This window comes from Oncorhynchus nerka, unplaced genomic scaffold (assembly GCF_034236695.1).
Source record: "Oncorhynchus nerka isolate Pitt River unplaced genomic scaffold, Oner_Uvic_2.0 unplaced_scaffold_2510, whole genome shotgun sequence".
NCBI lineage: Eukaryota > Metazoa > Chordata > Actinopteri > Salmoniformes > Salmonidae > Oncorhynchus > Oncorhynchus nerka.
In genome coordinates this window covers 4,002-25,853 of record NW_027038789.1, presented here as the reverse complement: position 1 = coordinate 25,853, position 21,852 = coordinate 4,002, and the positions used below count along the sequence as shown (strand labels likewise).

The 21,852-nt window shown below is 39.9% G+C and overlaps 1 pseudogene; it reads left to right on the top strand.

The window, feature by feature from the left end:
• The first annotated feature begins 655 nt into the window (after window positions 1-655).
• LOC135567143 (transcription factor MafK-like) lies at window positions 656-11,035 on the top strand (annotated as a pseudogene).
• Window positions 11,036-21,852: the final 10,817 nt, after the last annotated feature.

Sequence of the window (21,852 nt, the reverse complement as noted above, 5' to 3'; positions counted from 1 at the left end):
TTTGGAGATGTGTCATGTTTTTTTTCTAAAGCATTTCACCTAAGAGAATGTCTGTCACCCTTCTCAGACTATATATTGTCTTGCATGAGAATGGTCTTGGGGCAGTAGCGTAAGTGGTTAGTAAGAAGGCGGAATAAGCAAGCTTATAGTTGGCCTCAGAGCCTTCAACATTATGCAGCCTGTAATAAATCCATAACTCAAAATAAATGTTGGAAGGACAGGACATTGGTAAAGACAGATGGCGCTGTTTCTTCTATTAACCAGTGAGGCAGTAACTTTAGGGTCAGATTACCAAAAAAAGATAATTCTGTAATATAAATTATGGGAAGTATGTGATAGGGTTTTCTCTCATACTGATTTTGTCACCAGAAGAACAAACATTGTGCAATCATGGAATTATTGAATTGGCATATAAAAGCTAAAACATGTGCTGACATTGTCTGTGAAGTATTAACAGCATATAGTTGGATAGCCATCATTAGTATAATAATGATTTAATCTACACATTATCTCGCCAATTTTCCCAAAAGTATTCGCAAACTGCATCTACCATGTATTTCTGGCTTCCCTAGTTTCCCGCCTCGTTTACGTCAGCAGAAAGTTATTTTCATGAATGGAGGGGCGGTCACGAGGAATTGGTGACGTGAATACTTGCGGAAGCACAGAGTGGAATGTTGATACATTGTTGTTGTTTTGTAGTTAATTTAGTACGGGGATACATTTCGGTTCGACTGCTGGACGCCTTTCAGAATCGCGACAAGTAACTTCCACCCGTATAGGACGGCAACTTCACAAGCTTTACGCTTTGCAGACGGAGAATATCCGCGTTCATAAGGTACGAGCGCTTTTCTGGGAGATGTTTTGACATTCCTCTAGAATTGCTGATGCTATCACGGTGACAGATTCGATTTTACGGCATGTATCAACAAGTAAGATCAGGCTTAAACAAACATTTCATTTACATGTTATCAACGTACTTGGTACATTTTGTAGGCCTATCTTTTCAATTTGAAACAATTTACAAACGTTTATGGTTATTTGCAATTATTTTCTGCAATATGGACACGTGTTGGAGTAGTGTAACGCCTGAATTAACTTATTTCACTCTTGAAGTTAAAATGTAACAATTTAACAAATCGTGTTTTTCCCGAATAGTTTCTTTTTAAAAATTTTATTCCATCTATTTACCAATTGTAATATTTTGAATGGTAATATGTTTTACTTCTGCCTCTTAATAACTTGAATAAGTGTAGTATTTTCAGAGATCTTCGAATAATTACTATATCCATATCGTTGTCCACATAGCATACGGTAGCATACTTTTATATTTACGACGTAAGGAAACAACACGTGGTCTGGGTTTTAGAATTCTGAGTCAAAGGGCATGGTGTGGGTGTAACCGATGCTTCGTGGATGTCAGTTGTTGATGTGTGCAGAGGGTCCCTGGTTCGAGCCCGGGTATGGGCGAGGACTAAAGTTATACTGTTACATGGGGATAGACCACCAGGAGGATAGTAAAGTGGACAACAGTAATGGAGACGAGTTCTAAAACGTTGCCTTTGCTTCACACATGATACATTCTACGATTAGCTTGTTTTCCTATATCAAGACCCGTAAGTGTGTGGGCTACTGTAATTTTCAGCAAGTATGGCAGTTTTTATTTTCCTTAAATGTAGTATAAACTGTAGAAGTTAGGTTTATGTTCAGTTTATTATATAGAATCTGAAATATACTGTGCCTTCAGAAAGTATTCACACCCTTGACCACATTTTGTTGTTACAGCCTGAATGTAAAATTAATTAAATTGAGAGTTCACTGGCCTACTACACACAATGTCCCATAATGTCAAAGTGGAATTATGTTTGTGCTGCTAAGGTACGCAATAGTATATTTTGGTAGACAGAATAGCAAAGACAGATCGTGCTCTTTGCAAAAGGGGTACATTGGAATTATGTTTGTTTAAATTTGTTTAAAAATATATATATGTTTACAAGTTAAGTAAAATGAAAAGCTGAAATGTCTGTTATGTCATGCTTAAATACACTTCAAAAGTATGAGGACATTCTGTCTTCGAACATCTCATTCCAAAATCATGGGCATTAATATGCCTGGGGGTGTGTTTTGGGTCATTGTCCTGTTGGAAAACAAGTGATAGTCCCACTAACAAATTGTTAGTGCTGTATCAGTGATTTCAGTATTTATCCTATACCCCTGGTTTGACAGTAGAGAGAGGGAGAGAGTGCCTATGTTGGCCCTGGTTCAGCAGAATCTCTTGGAAGCCGCAGTGTCACAGGTCAATATGAAATTGAATCTACGGGCCTCATTTTTAGATGACACTCACACAAAAAAAAGCTTGTTGCTATGCAGATTTTTTTTTTTCTGCCTTCGTCCCATTGCTCAGCTTTATAAAATTAAACAAAGAGAAGAAATCCTTATCAATTTCATATTTTGGTGCTGGTTGCATGTCTACATACTGGGATCATATTCTTGGACATTTGAACTTTACTGTCATTGGGATTTATATGGAAAATATGAGAGGAGTCCTAACTCATCCAAAACTTTCCACACTGTATGAGGGCCTTGAAATCTCGTCGAAGAGGCTGCCTATGCCCCGAGTCACTGTTGAAGCTCGGAAGTTTAGATACACTTAGGTTGGAGTCATTACAACTCGTTTTTCAACCACAAATTACTTGTTAACAAACTATAGTTTTGGCAAGTCAGTTAGGACATCTACTTTGTGCAAGTCATTTTTCCAACAATTGTTTAGAGACAGATTATTTACTTGTAATTCACTGTATCACAATTCCAGTGGGTCAGAAGTTCACCTACATTAAGTTGACTGTGCATTTAAACAGTTTGGAAAATTCCAGAAATTGTCATGGCTTTAGAAGCTTCTGTTAGGCTAATTGACTTTTGAGTCTATTAGAGGTGTATTTTTTATTTACCTTTATTTAACTAGGCAAGTCCGTTAAAAACAAATTCTTATTTTCAATGACAGCCTAGGGACAGTGAGTTAACTGCCTGTTCAGGGGCAGAATGACAGATTTGTACCTTGTCAGCTCGGGGATTTGAACTTGCAAACTTCCGGTTACTAGTACAACGCTCTAACCACTAGGCTACCCTGCCGTATCTGTGGATGCATTTCAAGCCTACCTTCAAACTCAGTCCCTCTCTGCTTGACATCATGGGAAAATCAAAAGAAATCAGCCAAGACCTCAGACAAAAAATTGTAGACCTCCACAAGTCTGGTTCATCCTTGGGAGCAATTTCCAAATGCCTGAAAGTACCATGTTAATCTGTACAAGCAATAGTACGCAAGTATAAACACCATGGGACCACGATCCGCCATACTGTTCAGGAAGAAGACACATTCTGTCTCCTAGAGATGAACGTATTTGGTGTGTCAAGTGCAAATCAATCCCAGAACAACAGCAAAGGACCTTGTGAAGATGCTGGAGGAAACAGGTACAAAAGTAACTATATCTACAGTAAAACGAGTCCTTTATCGACATAATCTGAATGGCTGCTTAGCAAGAAAGAAGCCACAGCTCCAAAACCGCCATAAAAAAATCCAGACTACGGTTTGCAACTGCACATGGGGACAAAGATCGTACTTTTTTGAGAAATGTCCTCTGGACTGAAATACAACTGTTTGGCCATAATGACCATTGTTATGTTTGGAGAAAAAAGGGGGAGGCTTGCAAGCCAAAGAACACCATCCCAACCGTGAAGCACAGGAGTGGCAACATCATGTTGTGGGTGTGCTTTGCTGAAGGAGGGACTGGTGCACTTCACAAAATAGATGGCATCATGAGGAAGGAAAATTATGTGGATATATTGAAGCAACATGTCAAGACATCAGTCAGGAAGTTAAAGCTTGGTCGCAAATGGGTCTTCCAAATGGACAATGACCCCAAGCATACTTCCAAAGTTGTGGCAAAATGGCTTAAGGACAACAAGGTCAAGGTATAGGAGTGGCTATCACAAAGCCCTGACTTTAATCCTATTTGTGGGCAGAACTGAAAAGCGTGTGTGAGCATGGAGGCCTACAAACCTGACTCAGTTGTACCAGCTCTGTCAGGGGAATGGGCCAAAATTCACCCAACTTATTGTGGGAAGCTTGTGGAAGGCTACCTGAGACGTTTGATCCAAGTTAAACCATTTTAAAGGCAATGCTACCAAATACTAATTGAGTGTATGTAAACTTCTGACCCATTGAGAATGTGATGAAAGAAATAAAAGCTGAAATAAATCACTCTCTACTATTATTCTGACATTTCACTTTCTTAAAATAAAGTGGTGATTCTAACTGACCTAAGACAGGGAATCTTTATTAGTATTAAATGTCAGGAACTGGGATACACCTTAGCCAAATACATTTAAACTCAGTATGTAAACTTCTGACTTCAACTGTATATGTGGTGGTGGTGACCTCCCACACCAAGTGCATCATATCATGCTCTGTTATTTTTATTTATTTATTTATTTCACCTTTATTTAACCAGGTAAGCAAGTTGAGAACAAGTTCTTATTTACAGTGCGACCTGGCCAAGATAAAGCAAAGCAGTTCGACACATACAACGACACAGAGTTACACATGGAGTAAAACAAACATACAGTCAATAATACAGTAAAAAAAACAAGTCTATATACAATGTGAGCAAATTAGGTGAGAAGGGAGGTAAAGGCAAAAAAGGCCATGGTGGCAAAGTAAATACAATATAGCAAGTAAAACACTGGAATGGTAGTTTTGCAATGGAAGAATGTGCAAAGTAGAAATAAAAATAATGGGGTGCAAAGGAGCAAATTAAATAATAAATAATAAATAAATACAGTTGGGAAAGAGGTAGTTGTTTGGGCTAAATTATAGGTGGGCTATGTACAGGTGCAGTAATCTGTAAGATGCTCTGACAGTTGGTGCTTAAAGCTAGTGAGGGAGATAAGTGTTTCCAATTTAAGAGATTTTTGTAGTTCGTTCCAGTCATTGGCAGCAGAGAACTGGAAGGAGAGGCGGCCAAAGAAAGAATTGGTTTTGGGGTGACTAGAGATATACCTGCTGGAGCGTGTGCTACAGGTGGGAGATGCTATGGTGACCAGCTGAGCTGAGATAAGGGGGACTTTACCTAGCAGGGTCTTGTAGATGACATGGAGCCAGTGGGTTTGGCGACGAGTATGAAGCGAGGGCCAGCCAACGAGAGCGTACAGGTCGCAATGGTGGGTAGTATATGGGCTTTGGTGACAAAACGGATTGCACTGTGATAGACTGCATCCAATTTGTTGAGTAGGGTATTGGAGGCTATTTTGTAAATGACATCGCCAAAGTCGAGGATTGGTAGGATGGTCAATTTTACAAGGGTATGTTTGGCAGCATGAGTGAAGGATGCTTTGTTGCGAAATAGGAAGCCAATTCTAGATTTAACTTTGGATTGGAGATGTTTGATATGGGTCTGGAAGGAGAGTTTACAGTCTAACCAGACACCTAAGTATTTGTAGTTGTCCACGTATTCTAAGTCAGAGCCGTCCAGAGTAGTGATGTTGGACAGGCGGGTAGGTGCAGGTAGCGATCGGTTGAAGAGCATGCATTTAGTTTTACTTGTATTTAAGAGCAATTGGAGGCCACGGAAGGAGAGTTGTATGGGTTGTATGAGTTATGAGGTTAACATGTGACTCAGTTACCAATGTGATGTCTGGAGGAGGAGAGAGGGCCTATCATCTTCTGCTCTCTCACTTCCCTACCCAATATTTCAGCATGACAATATGGTGTATACATACTCATAATGGTTAATGATGCTCACAGTTTTCATAGTATTGAGTGGTCAGGGGGTGGAAGAGAACCCACAGTTGTCATTGTGGGTTTTGCAGTGTGTTGTGAAATGACTGTGGTTAGTGAAAAGGTATGACTCAAAAGGAAACCAAAGTCAGATATTTTATGTGTAAAGTTACTTTTAACTGTGAAACGTTTAACTTAATTTCCTTACTATGTGTTCTGATAATTTATTTCTAGAGACAAAGACTGTGTCATAAGAATTACATAGTACAGTTTAACAGTACTGTATTACATGTACAGTTTAACAGTCCCGTTAACAGGTTTACACCGAAGCATGGAGAGATATACATTGGCATCTCTCCACAAGTGCCTCTTAGGTGCCTGTGTTGTACCAACCACCAGGATCTGCCCAGCCCATTCCTGCATTTCTGGATGACTTCCTGGATCTCAGACCAATGCTCTCGCCACACTGTGGCCTGGGGTGTGGAGGGATCGTCTCGAGTAAAGTGTCTTGTTTTTGTAATTATGCTATTAGGTGGTATACAGTAAACAAGGAGAAATGTCCTGAACTTTCTCACTTTTACATCTGAGAACTTGGTACTCAGACTGAATAAGAATATTAACAACGTAATGGAGGGCCGGGATGGAATTAATGACTCCTAAACTCCTTTGTTATTTGAAGTTGGAAAATGTAATAGTATTTTTTTTCCTCATTGATTTTCATTGTTATTCAATGTGTACTATGGAATGGCTTTAGTTAGGTAATAACTGGACAGCTTTGTCTTTGTTGTGTACATACTTGACATTTTTTTCAATCCCTATGTCCCCAGTTGGAAAGTCGCTTCGCTCAGATATCTACCTCTCCTCCCTTTTCCTCAGAAAAAAGTTCCGGCGGGTATGCCAGCCGTTTCCTGTACTTTTCCTTCTGCCCTGCGGAACAACGTGATTTTCCAGGAAACGTCAGTTTGGGAGGGTGTGATTCCCTGCCGCTCGTCCTAGTTCTTACCAGTAAACAGCATGACTCATGGCTCGGCTATGCTCTCCATTTCCTTTACATAACATCCCTCCAAATGTGCTGTGCTGGAGTGCAGGCAGAGTGCACCACCACAGCATAGTCTGGAGGAAGAGGCTCTCTTCTCCCTAACTCCCTGAGCAAACTGAGGAGACATTCTGTACAGAGGGTGCTCCATCAAGCTCTCTCTCTCCTCTCTCAGAGGAACATAGCGTATCTGTTTTCCACCAAACCCAAACTACAAAATGAATAGAAAAGAAGAAGGAAAAACAGTAGCCAAGACAAGCCAACATTTCATCTATCACTGGGACCTGAGCACTCAGCTCTTTGATGTGCTCTTTATTCTAGCCAAAATGTTGCGCCCCCAGAGCAGTACCTGTCATAACCCAAGCACACAGACTTGAATTTCAGCTGAGAGGTCTGAATGACAAAAACTAAACGGGTCACATTTCACACATTGTCTCTGGACTAATACCATAACAGGCCTGCAGTTTATTGACATTATTCAAGCCAGTCACAATCAGTGCTTAAATAGACAGTTATTCATCCATTATTAATGGTTACTGCCTGGGCTGATACTGTGGTGCTGATTTAATATGCACCTTAGTAAAACTCATTCTATAGTATTTTAGCAAAGCTGTAGCCTAGTTCTTGGCTCAAGCTTTGAGTAAGTCATTGATGTCAATTACACTGAATGACTAAAACAAACTATGACAAAGGTTATGTTCACTTTTTCCAAGAGTTCAATTGGGCAGAGAACAGTGATTATTAGCAGTGGGCTGCATCCGGAGCCTACAGTAATCTTGTCAGTTGGACTTGTGTGAGTTGATACGATGAGTAATTTCCTCATGATCTGGACTACGTGAGCTGATGAAATATGGCGCTGAAATCATCAGACCTTTCCTGTGGCCAGCAAATATTTTATATTTTCCATCTGTTTAGCCATGAAAACTTAACAGTGTTGTCTAACTAAGTTATTTGGTTAGGGATAGTACTACTCTTTATTCCTGTTAGTCGTCAACACTTGATTAATTCTGGCTGTTGTTAGACTTCGATATGAGACACATCTGAATTTCAGACATTTGGAAGATTTTACAGCGATATCTTTACATCTGAATAGACTAAGATGGGTGCATTACACAGGACATATTCTGAATGCATTTATCCTCCCAAATGAAACTTGGGGTATCTTTCGTGTGTGTGTGTGTGTGTGTGTGCTCAGTCAGGAATGTGGTTCTGTTATCCACACTTAAGCCACATTCTATGGCTTTTACTTTGAGGTCTTCTCCGACACGAGTAGAAGCACTCAAAAAGGTGAAAAGGAAATATGTGCACAGTCAAAAGCGGTACTGAATTGTAAAATGTGCCTGTTGCTCGTCCTGAAAGATGATCAAAACGGTTTGGCCTTGGAACTTTACTGCTCTTTTCCTCTCTGGAAGACGGAAAGCCGCAAGTGGAATCTGAAGAGCTCGACCTAGTGCCATTTGCTAAAACAGAGAGGAGCACATGCAGAAGGGATTTGAAGGAAACAATGTGGCCTCTGAGCTGTAAAGCTTGAGCACCCCGTGTATGGAGAGGGAGGCCTTTTTTACATCCCCATTTCATGATATTCAGTCCACACATAATGTGCAGGTCTCCCTTGATGTAACAGTTCAAAACAGGCTCTTTCAGCCCACATGCTGGAACATTGTCTTACATTCTTGGCTGGCTGTGCAGTGTTGGATTCAAAGTGGCATACATGTGCCAAAATAAGGCAATGCTGTATGCTTTTCTCTACTCTTTTTCCTATAGTTAAGTTGAAAACCCAAGTGAATTTCAAATGAGGTTCAAAGGGGATGGCCAAAACAAGTAATCAGACGTGATGGTTCACCGAACATGTTTTCATGTGGTTCTTAAATCCACACAAAACAGAGTCATCTATTGGTTTATTTTCAAGTTAGGATTGTGTGAGTGTACACTCTCCACATTCATGTATCCCTTCATTACAGAAACATGCGGTCAGGCATAGGCTGTACCTCCGGTGTGGTTTTACAAAAAGACAAAACAGATGGCTGACTAAGAACTTATTAGTGATCTGTTCTGCTTCAGTGCCAAAGCCAGTGAACCTTCCATTATCATCCGACCAATCACTTGGCATTCTGCCCCTTTCCATAGGAGCTCTTAGACTTTCGATGCAAGAACAGTATTTCTATTGTAGATACAGTGCAACCACTTCAGCTCTTCAACACAGGTCAACCCAGCAACAGCTGTCAGAAACGGCTGTGATCGGCTATCTATATTTATTTCAGGGGGCATGAGATTAACTTCCCGAAAAATAGTCATTAAAACCTCACCCTTTGGGTTGTTGTATCTTGTTCGAGAAAGTGCACCTCAAAGCGCCGGATGGAATATTTGGCCTCTTAATGAGGTATCGCTTATCACATGTTCACCTAAATTGTTTAGCTGGCAGAATTTTGTGTCAGCACAGTGAATAAATATATCCAGCAGCGTTAAATAAGGGCATGTAGCAGCTCAGGAAAGCCAAGTGTAATACGAGCCAGACAACCAGACACAGTCCCTAAATGAAATAGAGTACATTGTCTCACTACAAAAATACACCCATGACTGTAAAGGAAACTATTCCTCTGTCACACGATCTTCAGGAATTTCCCACATATCTACAGGACTGTGAAGTTCAGTATGACCATAAAATGTAAGCTTGTGTTTGTTGGGTAGTTTTACTGTTGAAATAGGCATATGTTCTGTGTTATAAAGGGAGACTCATACGGGTCAATGTAGGCCATGTTAGGTTGAATAGTACTGTATCTAAAATGGAAGAGACTAAGCATTGTTCAGAGTTTATGAGACTTATTGTACACATTCCCTAAACTATTGGTGATCCTCATTAGTTCTTCAAACTGACCCTGCCCTTGTAATTTCTACCATGTGTATGACAGGGTTATGAATGAGACTTGTTTACCCTTTGGATGACCATGTGACTATACACCCATTTGCAGGGTGTTTCCGGCAGCCATTTGTAGAGCAAGTCAGGGTGCTGAAATGGAGCCTTGGGAGAATGTGGGCTTTTTATTCACAGTCAGGCACACAGCAGTCTCTTTTAGGCCATGGCAGCAGTCTCAAAGGCATGTGTTTCACTGTAGTGTTCAGATAGGCCTTTTTTCTAAAAACGACTTTGACCAAAATAGCCCATGCCGGTTTCTAAGCAGAGGGCTCAGACAAGCTGTGTGGTGAGAGCTGACCTGTTTCTATTCTTGCGGTCTTGCTATGGTCTAGTGAACTACATTGTGAGGGCCCTCCCTACAGCAGCAAGTAAACAGGTTTTGCCCAACAGTCTGTATATTCATTATCATCTTTCAAGTGTTATGCTGACCTCTGCTGGCAGTCTCTGTTACTAGAAGAATCTACTGAGCTGGTTGCGGAGACGTAATAACACAGGAATGTTGTTGTGGGATCTCATCGATAGATTTCTTGGGAAAGGGAGTGAAGCTTCTTAGGATGGCTGTATCTGAACTTGGCTACACTCATAACCGACACTTTAATTTCACAAGCGAATACACTATATTATGTATACAAATATATTTGAATACATTTTTTTATTCCAATCACAATTTTTCCTTCTTTGTTTTGCAGTGTTGACGTCTGTGGGATTCTGGCCAGTTTATGCATGCAGGGTATGACGACTCAGTTTAAAGCAAACAAGACTTTAAAGGTAATTTTGTATTCGTACACTATGTTTAATGTGAATGATGAGTTCAGGAAAGGGCCAGACTCTCATCAATGGCTGCCTCTCTTGCAGGTTAAGAAGGAGGTGGGTGAGAGAATGCCGGCCCTCAGTGATGAGAGCTGGTGGTCTCGTAATCGGTGCGCGAGGCTCAACACACCTGCGCGGGCTGACCAAGGAGCGTGGAGTGCGGCTGAAGCAGCGGCGGAGGACCTGAAGAACCCGGGCTACGCTCGCCAGCTGCCGCATCAGGTCACCCAGAAGGAGGAGCTGGAGAGGCAGAAGCAGGAGCTGCAGCACGAGGTAGACAAGTTGGCCCGGGAGAACGCCAGCATGAGGCTAGAACTGGATGCCCTACGCGCCAAAAGTGAGGCCCTACGCAGTGCTTTGCCCGGACTGTCACATGTGGTCCTCTCTCACCAGGCAAGGTGGCCACCACCAGCGTTATCACCATCATCAAGTCTACTAACAACCACAACTCCAGCCCAACCTCCTTCTCAGCCCCCTCCTAGTGCTGACAGGACTGGGCTCTCGTCTCCCCGTCCCGCCTGGTCCTTGCAGTTCCGACCCGATCAGCCTGAAACCAATGGCACCCGACCCATGCTGAGAGGAGCTCAGTGGTCGACTGAGGGAAGGGGGTGAGGTGGCCACCTAGCTCTGTGTGATGATAACAACATGATGCTGCATTCATTCTCTACTCTCTTTCTCTCACATACTGTACATAATCTACATTGTCTGTGCACTGTGCCCACAACCTCCCCAGCACCGGCAGGTGTTGGGCCTCTCTGACTGACGGCAGAGATTAGCTCATACTACAGTGCGAGTGGGTACTTGATATTATACCCTGTGATGGCAGCACTGGTCTGGGACTGCTCTGATGCTGTGGTATCTTGCATTTACAGAGTATAAAGTAATATATTATTGTAATAATTACCGTATTAATACATTATGAATATTTAAAATAACACAAAAAACGCTGATCTAAGCCTAAAAGCCTTCTTTCTTCTGTATATGAGAGTATATACTAATGTCTCAATGAAAATTGAGGCATTGAAGCTTTGCCTTAAACTGATCTAGGAATGATCTCTCAGTAATATTCTTTTTTTTGTCACACTCATACAGTATGTTCAATAATTTAAGCTTTTATATTTCCAATTTCAAGGGCAGCTTGAAAACCGTAAAAAAAAAACTAAAAAAACAATACAGTGGGGCAAAAATGTATTTAGCCAGCCACCAATTGTGCAAGTTCTCCCACTTAAAAGATGAGAGGCCTGTAATTTTCATCATAGGTACACTTCAACTATGACAGACAAAATTAGATTTTTCTCAGAAAATCACATTGTAGGATTTTTAGTGAATTTATTTGCAAATTATGGTGGAAAATAAGTATTTGGTCACCTACAAACAAGCAAGATCTCTGGCTCTCACAGACCTGTAGCTTCTTCTTTAAGAGGCTCCTCTGTCCTCCACTCGTTACCTGTATTAATGGCACCTGTTTGAACTTGTTATCAGTATAAAGACACCTGTCCACAACCTCAAACAGTCACACTCCAAACTCCACTATGGCCAAGACCAAAGAGCTGTCAAAGGACACCAGAAAACAAAATTGTAGACCTGCACCAGGCTGGGAAGGCTGAATCTGCAATAGGTAAGCAGCTTGGTTTTGAGGGAAATCAGCTGTGGGAGCAATTATTAGGAAATGGAAGACATACAAGACCACTGATAATCTCCCTTGATCTGGGGCTCCCACGCAAGATCTCACCCCGTGGGGTCAAAAATGATCACAAGAACAGTGAGCAAAAATCCCAGAACCACACGGGGGACCTGGTGAATGACCTACAGAGAGCTGGGACCAAAGTAACAAAGCCTACCATCAGTAACACACTACGCCGCCAGGGACTCAAATCCTGCAGTGCCAGGCGTGTCCCCTGCTTAAGCCAGTACATGTCCAGGCCCATCTGAAGTTTGCTAGAGCGCATTTGGATGATCCAAAATAAGATTGGGAGAATGTCATATGGTCAAATGAAACCAAAATATAACTTTTTGGTAAAAACACAACTTGTCGTGTTTAGAGGACAAGAATGCTGAGTTTCATCCAAAGAACACCATACCTACTGTGAAGCATGGGGGTGGAAACAACATGCTTTGGGCTGTTTTTTCTGCAAAGAGACCAGGACGACTGATCCGTGTAAAGGAAAGAATGAATGGGGCCATGTATCGTGAGATTTTGAGTGAAACCTCCTTCCATCAGCAAGGGCATTGAAGATGAAATGTGTCTGGGTCTTTCAGCATGACAATGGTCCCAAACACACCGCCCGGGCAACGAAGGTGGCTTCGTAAGAAGCATTTCAAGGTCCTGGAGTGGCCTTGCCAGTCTCCAGATCTCAACCCCATAGAAAATCTTTGGAGGGAGTTGAAAGTCTGTGTTGCCCAGAAACAGCCCCAAAACATCACTGCTCTAGAGGAGATCTGCATGGAGGAATGGGCCAAAATACCAGCAACGGTGTGTGAAAACCTTGTGAAGACTTACAGAAAACGTTTGACCTCTGTCATTGCCAACAAAGGGTATATAACAAAGTATTGAGAAACCTTTGTTATTGACCAAATACTTATTTTCCACCATACTTTGCAAATAAATTCATTAAAAATCCTACAATGTGATTTTCTTGATTTTTTTTCTCATTTTGTCTGTCATAGTTGAAGTGTACCTATGATGAAAATTACAGGCCTCATCTTTTTGAGTGGGAGAACTTGCACAATTGGTGGCTGACTAAATACTTTTTTGCCCCACTGTATATATTTGATAACTGACCAAGTATGTTTAGCTGGATGAACCAGGCCCTTTTGACATTGGAAAACTTTTATCTGGTTTAGACTGTAGATTCAACGTGCAGGTATATAGCATTATAGCATAGCCTACATTTTAGAATACAAACATACTCATGGGTTATCCTCCTTACAGCTGAGGAACTAAATCTCGGGTACAAGTAAAATACAAATTAGGCTACATCAGACAAATTTACAGATCATTGAACAGCACTTACTATGAAACTGTTAGATCACAGTGTAAAAGTACCAAAATCACTTGCTTTGCAAATGTTACAAATCATATAGCTGCAAATTTACATCTAAAATCATAGGACACCTGAAGCATCTTTTTGGGAAATACCGCATTCCATTCTGTTATTACTTTAGCAATGGGAGATTGTATCATGTTGATCATAGTTTGTGGTCTATCCCAGAATTGCTAAGTTGCAGCCAGTTTATAACTATTTTATGTTATTAAGACGAGCACTTACCTATGATCTTTTGCCTCTGAACTATCCTCTCCATGCTATGCCATATTTTATGGTAGGTAATCCATATTGGATGTAGTGATGATGGGAGCTGCCTTGACAAATGAAATGCAATTCAATGAATTCCTGTATATTATAGACTTAAGCTAGAGCCTTTTAGTTTCAATGCAAGAGAGGAACATCGAAGCTCTCAACTGCCTCCTGTCACTTTACATTAAGAACTCCGTCCTCTTAGAAATCATTCCTACTGTTGGGTCGTCTGAAAGTGCTGCTGCCGGTGTTGGTAACTCTGAAACAGTAGACATTGAACATATGCTTTTGACCACGGACTCTTGGGTAGAGGAATCCTGGTATAAAACTCAAGAAAAAAAAAACTCTAGGAATGGTGTCATGACCACATTCAATGGCACATTAGCTTCAAATGTTACCCATAAACAAGCACAGGTTGAGTATACTTTTTGATGGTTATAAGTTTCAGTTCTAGATACTTATCTAGAATCTATAATTCTTGCATTTCAGCCCTTATCGAAGTTAGTCACGAGTGAAGTCTAGAGTTGGCTCTTGTCAAGGTTTTCTCTCTTACCCTAGTGGACATGACTTTTCCTCCCCTGTTTCTTAGCTATAACGATCACGAAGGGGGACTTAGCTGCTGCATGGCTCTCTGCTATTTCAGGCAGGGCCATTGCTGTGCTCTTATCATTCTCATGTTGTGTTTTCATTTGGTATATTTGTTACTACACCTTAATTCCTGTGTTTTTATATGTGTATTTTCTATAATTTTTGCTTTATTATAGGGATATTAAATACCTGGGAGTGGTGTGATCTTGTAATCATCCTCTGACGTAAAATGATTCTTATTTATTGGCCTATCTCAGCAGGATAGTTCAATTATTATCTATAGCATCAATTAAATCATAAGGAATCCATTCTGCTGACTTTATAGTTGTATTTGTGTCTTTTTAAGGTCAGTTCATAATTATTACCTGCAAACTACCCTCGGCTAGTCTGCAAATTAGGCTCTGTGTTTACACTCACGGCTGTTTTTAGAGTAGGTGGATTGGGTATATTTTGATGGGAAAGACTTACTTTGGTAGCTAATTGCCATATGCCCACATGCTACATCACATTGCTAAACTCCAAGACTTTTGAAGTTTGAGTTGATGCTTTTGTGACAGCTATGAAACAGATACAAGTATTACAATTTGGAGGAGAATATTCAGCAGAATGCTAGTTATGTAATGAATGTTGAGGAAGAGAAAACACTTGAAATATTTAGCACCCTTTTCTGAGCTTTACACTGACCTCTGCTGGTAATCTTTATAAATGCTGTGAATAAGCACATTATTGACCAAATTGTTTTGGAGACTTGCAATCCAATTGCATATCAATTTAAGAATTTTATCCATTTAGTTATTGCTTTCAATTTCATTCAATTCTGTTGTAAACAAAGCCACAATACTGTCTATATATTATTGTATGACTCATATTCGAGTGCAAAACATATACTTTTGTGTCAAAATAAACATCCAACAAGGTAGATGAATTTCTATGTACCCCAAGCTGCATTTTCCTCCCTAGTTGTATTAAAACTCACTAAAGGTTCATACACATCTACACATGGCTCTGCCAGCTGAAGATGGAGTATGGAAGCACTAGTAGTTATGCTCTTCCTGCACAGCAGGTGGCTGTGTTATCCCTCAGTACCCTCGATCTAGAAATAAAGAACTTTGCTCCTAGAGTTTGATTTAACATTGACGACGGCAAATTCATATGCACAGGGCACTGTAATGAAACTGCTAGCAACTAGAGGGCAATGTAGATTAGATGTATTTCTGCCATGGTTGATTGCATCTTCTCTGATATGAGCCATTATAATGCAACGGTAAGGTAATTGGATAGATAGTTCAGAAAGCAAGTGGGCACTTTTAAATGTTTATCTTGTACATTTTGCTATATGTTGCCTTTTAGACTGGCGCGGTTAAATGATTGTATGTTCTTCACCTGATTTATATCTACGTTATGTTTTATATAGGCCTACACATCTTTCCTATATTTGCTCTATCAGTCCTACAAGCTATTTACCATAAACGCACATAGAACATACATGTTAAATCTCCTATGTTCAGCAGATGTACTTATAAATTAGTTTTTTAAAAAAGTATAAAGTATGCTGCTCCAAATTAGTACTTTGTACGAGTCAACATTCAAATGAGTAAACATGGTGGTGGTGGTGGGTGAAAGAATAACAGTTGTAATACAATGGATGTTATACTTTCACTCACCATCTTCCACCTTGTATGACACAATTGTATGTTAACTATTTTTTAAGTTATCGTGTGGACTTTCACAATGAATGGGATCTCAAGTTTTAATGCACAGCCACGACACCAGATTAGACGCTAATTTGTCTAGTTTGTGGTAGTTAATGAGGCAAGATCATAGTTCTATTACACCGCTTTCTAGCTGAAGGTGAGTGAAAATAAAATAATGAGGGAACACTTTGAAGAGAATCCGTACCCTTTGTGACCTTTCATTACTCTGCTACTAGTATGTATTTGATTTGAACTTCAATATTTATTTGATTGATTTTCCATAATTTGTATTTTCAACATCTAAATTATTTGATTTACATTCATTTATTTACATTTTGAGTTAATGAAATACCCTCCTGTACAAATAATACTTCTTGTTTCTGTTTCGATTGAAAACAAGGAGGTCAATTATTCCTGTAAATGAGCGTGTGCTGTGTCTGTTTTTGTACTTTTAAATAAAGCTTTTTTCCTCGTTAAAGAAAATGGTCTGTTTAACTCCTTGAATGATTTCAAACTCTATAGTGTGATTCCTCACGAAACCAGGACAAAAAAATACCATGATTTTGGGCATGTTCACAAATTTGAATCCCTAGAAAGGTCCTGTGTGGGAAGGATTGTTGACAAATATTTGACATTTATATCAAAGCCTAATAGAGAAATAATGAATCAATGTTGGCATATTTATAACAATTTGGCCTTACCCAGGTCTCCTTTAAAGGTGCTACAAATAGGATTTTCGTTTTTACCATTTTTGCATTGTCATTTCTGAAAATGTCCATAATATAAGTGGCCAATGTAGAAATCGCTGTCATATCCTGGTTACAAATATTCTACACGTTTTGCTCAATTTCAGTAAGTTTTGTAGCGTTACCCAACTGAGAGAATGTGTAAATGGACAAAAAATGATCGCCTTCCGTTGGTGATTTTCAGGATGTGCAGTGATACAAGTAAAAGGAGGGCTATGATTGGTTACATTTTCTACAGAGAAATTGGTACAGTAGGCAAAAGGTCAAAACCTTAAAACTAGCAGAGATCCCACTGGAAAATTAATATGCTCATAAAGTATAGTATGCTCAATGATATATAGAAATATTTGCATGTTTTCTATATTCATGTTTATATTTTTCAATATTAATAAATTAATGTAAGAAATCTAAATACTACCCATATATTCAGAGCAAGCAGTAAAGCTTCATTTGACACAAATATTTGCTTTTTGGAGTTGGTATTATTTCTCAATTACGCTTTTAGTTACAAATGTCAAATGTCAACAATCCTTCCCCCAAAGGTCTATTCTATACAGTACGGTAGATTAGATTTCCTTATTTAAAAAAAAAAATGTACTAGTTAAATGAGAAATCACCCTTTAATCTACAATGAGGTGCTGAGAGAAGGACAGTGTACTGTCTATCCATACTCCCAAGTACTTGTATGAGGTGACTACCTCAAGCTCTAAACCCTCAAAGGTAGTAATCACACCTGTGGGGAGAGGGGCATTCTTCTTACCAAACCACATGACCTTTGTTTTGGAGGTGTTACCTAATTAAGGTAAGACAGTTATTCTGCTCATACACTGAACAAAAATATAGTGCATTCGGAAAGTATTCAGACCTCTTCCCTTTTCCACATTTTGGTACGTTACAGCCTTATTCTAAAATGGATTTAAAAAAGTAAAAACATCAATCTACACACAATACCCCTTAATGACAAAGCAAAAACGTATTAAAAATAAAAAACTGAAATACCTTATTTACGTGACTATTCAGACCCTTTGCTATGAGACTCGAAATTGAGCTCAGGTGGATCCTGTTTCCATTGATCATCCTTGAGATGTTTCTACAACTTGATTGGAGTCCACCTGTGGTAAATTCAATTGATAAGGCATGATTTGGAAAGGCACACACCTGTCTATTCAAGGTCCCACAGTTGACAGTGCATACAGCTTCGAGACAGGATTGTGTTGAGGCAAAGATCTGTGGAAGGGTACCAAAAAATGTCAACAGCATTGAAGGTCCCCAAGAACACAATGGCATCCATCATTCTTAAATGGAAGAAGTTTGGAACCACCAGGACTCTTCCTAGAGCTGGCCGCCTGGCCAAACTGAGCAATCGGGGGAGAAGGACCTTAGTCCGGGAGGTGATCAAGAACCCGACAGTTAATCTGTGGAGATGGGAGAACCTTCCAGAAGGACAACCATCCCTGCAGCACTCCACCAATCAGGCCTTGATTGTATAGTGGCCAGATGGAAGCCACTCCTCAGTAAAAGGCACATGACAGCCCGCTTGGAGTTTGCCAAAAGGCACCTAAAGGACTCTCAGACCATGAAAAACAAGATTCTCTGGTCTGATGAAACTAAGATTGAACTCTTTGGCATGAATGCCAAGCGTCATGTCTGGAGGAAACCTGGCACCACCCCTACGGTGAAGCATGGTGGTGGCAGGGACTGGATACTAGAAAGGATTGAGGGAAAGATGAACGGAGCAAAGTACAGAGAGATCCTTGATGAAAGCTCAGGACCTCAGACTGTGGCAAAGGTTTGCCTTCCATCAGGGCAACAACCCTAAGCACAAGGCCAAGACAATGCAAGAATGGCTTCGGGACAAGTCTCCGAATGTCCTTGAGTGGCCCAGACTTGAACCCGATCTAACATCTCTGGAGAGACCTGAAAATAGCTGTGCAGCGACGCTCCCCATCCAACCTGACAGAGCTTGAGAGGATCTGTAGAGAAGAATGTGAGAAACACCCCAAATACAGGTGTGCCAAGCTTGTTGCATAATACCCAAGAAGACCCAAGGCTGTAATCGCTTCAAAAGTTGCTTCAATAAAGTACTGAAAAGGGTTTGAATACTTATGTAAATTTGATATTTTGTTCATGTTTTTGTATAAAAACCCCCAGCTGTTTTTGCTTTGTCATGATGGTCTATTGTGTGTAGATTGATGAGAGAAAAAAACGATTTAATCCATTTAAAAATAAAGCTGTAATGTAACAAAATGTGGAAAAAGTCAAGGGGTCTGAATACTTTCCAAATGCACTGTATAAATGCAACATGTAAAATGTTAGTCCCATGTTCCATGAGTTGAAATAAATCATCTTCCAAATGCACAAAAAGCTTAATTCTCTCAAATTTGGTGCACAAATTTGTTTACATCCCTGTTAGTGAGCATTTATCCTTTGCCAAGGTAATCTATCGACCTGACAGGTGTGGATAATATCAAGAAGCTGATTAAACATCATGATCATTACAAAGGTGCACCTTGTGCTAGGGACAACAAAAGGCCACTTTAAAATGTGCAGTTTTGCACACAACACAATGCCACATATGTCTCAAGTTGTGAAGGAGCGTGCAATTGGCATGCTGACTGCAGGAATATCTACCAGAGAATTGAATGGAATGTTCATGTCTTTACCATGAACTGCCTCCAGTGTCGTTTTAGAGAATTTAGCAGTGCGCCCAACTCTCCTCACAACCACAGCCTAGGACCGTCACACCCGGAGGTGCGGGTGCTGAGGACTATATCTGTCTGTAATAAAGCCCTTCGGTGGGGGAAAAACTAATTTTGATTGGCTGGGCCTGGCTCCCCATGGCTGCACCCCTGCCCAGTCATGTGAAATTCATGGATTAGGGCCTAATATATTTATTTCAATTGATTGATTACCTTATATGAACTGTAACTCAGTAAAATCTTTGAAATTGTTACATGTTGTTTATATTTTTGTTCAGTATACATTGTGCATATGTAAAACTATAGAAAAAAATAGATATATGCACATCCAACTTATCAGGTGCAGGACAGAAGAACATACCAAAGACAAAAGGAATGTGTGCAACTCTGGTATGCTCCCATGGTGATTTAATCAGATGCACAATAAAGACAAAGTTTCAGTCAGATTTGGATCTTCGTCAGATTGACCTGAGTGGCAGACATTCCCTTTTTTCTTGCATATATAAACTACACATTGACACATCCAGGCCAAAACTGGAGGTTTAAAAAAAATACTTTCGTAGTCGCAAGAGTCCCGGAACATCTCTTTAATCGTTTATTTTTACCTGAGTGCAAAAATGTGACAACCAAATAAACCAGAATTCAGTAATAGACACTATAGTTACACTACATCTCAGTGATCACTTTATATCCAACTCTACATCTGTTTCTGCTTTCCCAGTAAGGCAGCAATAATTGGCACATGAGGGTATGGAAAAGTGATTACATTGCACATAATTTCCATAACTTAAACACAGTTCAAAATTATAGGGTAGATGGTGTCCCTCTATCACAATTTGCCACAAACAGAAACAAAATATATATATTTTCTAATGACATGAAACCAACTTAAATATCATGAAATATCAAACTGATCTGCAGAAATCACTGAAAACACATTGTTAATACTACATAGCTTATTTACAATATAGCAATTTATCAAACTTTGTCATTAAGGTAAACATAACAGCAAACATGTCTTAAAAATTAAACATTGAGACCAAAGTACACTGCATAATTTAACATTTAAACCAATCAAACAATTGCTGTACAAATGTTATCTTCAGTGAATTGAAAGGAACAATAATACGAACCTCAGAAACTATAAAGGTTCTACTCAAACTATTTACAATACTGCAAATGTTTTTAGGGTTAACATTGTAGAGCTCTGCTGAATTATACACTGAAATCCATGCTGAGAAAATAATGAGAATACAACCCTCCAAGTTAGTGGGAGTCGGCCTTATCCTCAATTTGTCTGTGGCATGTTAGATACAAAAATTTCAAAGCGCCAAATCTAGAGTTTGAAGTTCCTGCTCCAAAGTCAGTTGTGTCTTTGAAAAAAATCATTCAGTTCGTCAGGAGACCCAACAGAGGACTGCTGAGCAAATACTTCAAACACGCAAAATGCAAGAGATGGTCCTTGAAGTGTCAGAGCCAGCCATGACGGGCACGATTCCTGGGTTCCCTCCTGAAGCCGTACATTAATCAGCTCCTATTTGAAACTCCCATGAATCAGAGAGACTGGAGTACATACTTCAGCGGCAGAGTAGAGCTCAGTCACTGCTACGATAGAGACCGAACCAGGATCAGGGAAAAGACCAAAATAAAATTGCATCACTACCTGCCATGTCACCTGAAACCCCACCTCTTTAAGGGAATACCTAGGATAGGATAAAGTAATCCTTCTCCCCCCCACTTAAAAAGACTTAGATGCACTATTGTAAAGTGGCTATTCCACTGGATGTCATAAAGGTAAAGCACCAATTTGTAAAGTCGCTCTGGATAAGAGCGTCTGCTAAATGACTTAAATGTAATGTATGTAAATGAAACGGCTCAGCAGACAGGCTATTTTCCCATAGTATCATGACTAGCAAGGCAGAAACAAAAGGCATCTCATAAAGTTATTCAAATCTTCATTCGGTCCCCTTCTTGATCTTTCCTGCAATAATTATTCATTAAATTAACTGTCCAGTGATAATCTCACTTTTAAAGTTCATACCGGTACTCTCTTAATTGCACCCAAATAATATTGTGTCAAAGCATCAACTGGAGAAAAAACACTTCAAAAATCTTACCTCAAACTTCTATTTCAAACAGACCGTTTAAAACATGCTTGCTATTTCATAGATGATGTCATCCTCCTCAGCTGGCCAATCAGCTATCTACTCACATTCATATTTTTTACCTCGCCATTCTATTGTTGGGGTACGCCGACACCATTCCAACACAGAAAACTGCATACATAAACATTTTTTGG